Source organism: Arachis ipaensis, chromosome B5 (assembly GCF_059453495.1).
Source record: "Arachis ipaensis isolate K30076 ecotype BB chromosome B5, ASM5945349v1, whole genome shotgun sequence".
In the NCBI taxonomy this organism is placed as follows: Eukaryota; Viridiplantae; Streptophyta; class Magnoliopsida; order Fabales; family Fabaceae; genus Arachis; species Arachis ipaensis.
In genome coordinates, this window is record NC_142440.1 from 37,294,959 (window position 1) to 37,295,837 (window position 879).

An 879-nucleotide genomic window follows, 5' to 3' on the forward strand; every position below is an offset into this window, starting at 1 on the left:
AGAACTCCCTTCTTTATAGGTGTCCCATTACTCACAGGATTCCTTTCAGAAGTGTACATGAACTGGTTATTAGCAACCATGTCAATGAGTTCTTGAGCTTCTGCAGGCGTTTTCTTTAGGTGAATGGATCCACCTGCAGAAGTGTCCAGTGACATTTTTGATAGCTCAGATAAACCATCATAGAATATATCCAGGATGGTCCATTCTGAAAGCATGTCAGAAGGACACTTTTTGGTCAACTGTTTGTATCTTTCCCAAGCTTCATAGAGGGATTCACCTTCTTTCTGTCTGAAGGTTTGAACATCAGCTCTAAGCTTGCTCAGCTTTTGAGGAGAAAAGTACTTGGCTAAGAAAGCCGTGACCAGCTTATCCCAAGAGTTCAGGTTATCTTTGGGTTGAGAATCCAACTATAATCTAGCTCTGTCTCTTACAGCAAAAGGGAAAAGCATGAGCCTGTAGACTTCAGGATATACTCCATTAGGCTTAACAGTATCACATATATGCAAGAATTCAGTTAAGAACTGAAAAGGATCTTCAGATGGAAGTCCATGAAACTTGCAGTTCTGCTGCATCAGAGAAACTAATTGAGGTTTCAGCTCAAAGTTGTTTGCTCCAATGGCAGGAATGGAGATGCTTCTTCCATGTAAATTGGAATTAGGTGCATTAAAGTCACCAAGCATCTTCCTTATATTATTATTATTTTTGGCTGCCATCTCCTCTTCCTGTTCGAAAATTTCTGAAAGGTTATCTCTGGATTGTTGTATTTTAGCTTCTCTTAGTTTCCTTTTCAGGGTCCTTTCAGGTTCTGGATCTGCTTCCACAAGAATGTTCTTATCCTTGCTCCTGCTCATATGACAAAGAAGAAGGCACAAAAAAATA

The 879-nt window shown here is 39.8% G+C and overlaps 1 non-coding gene across 1 annotated transcript; it reads left to right on the forward strand.

The window, feature by feature from the left end:
- Window positions 1–209: 209 nt before the first annotated feature.
- On the forward strand, window positions 210–317 carry LOC148563874 (small nucleolar RNA R71). Its single transcript, XR_015884162.1, has one exon. It is a non-coding gene; the product is annotated as a small nucleolar RNA R71 (small nucleolar RNA).
- Window positions 318–879: the final 562 nt, after the last annotated feature.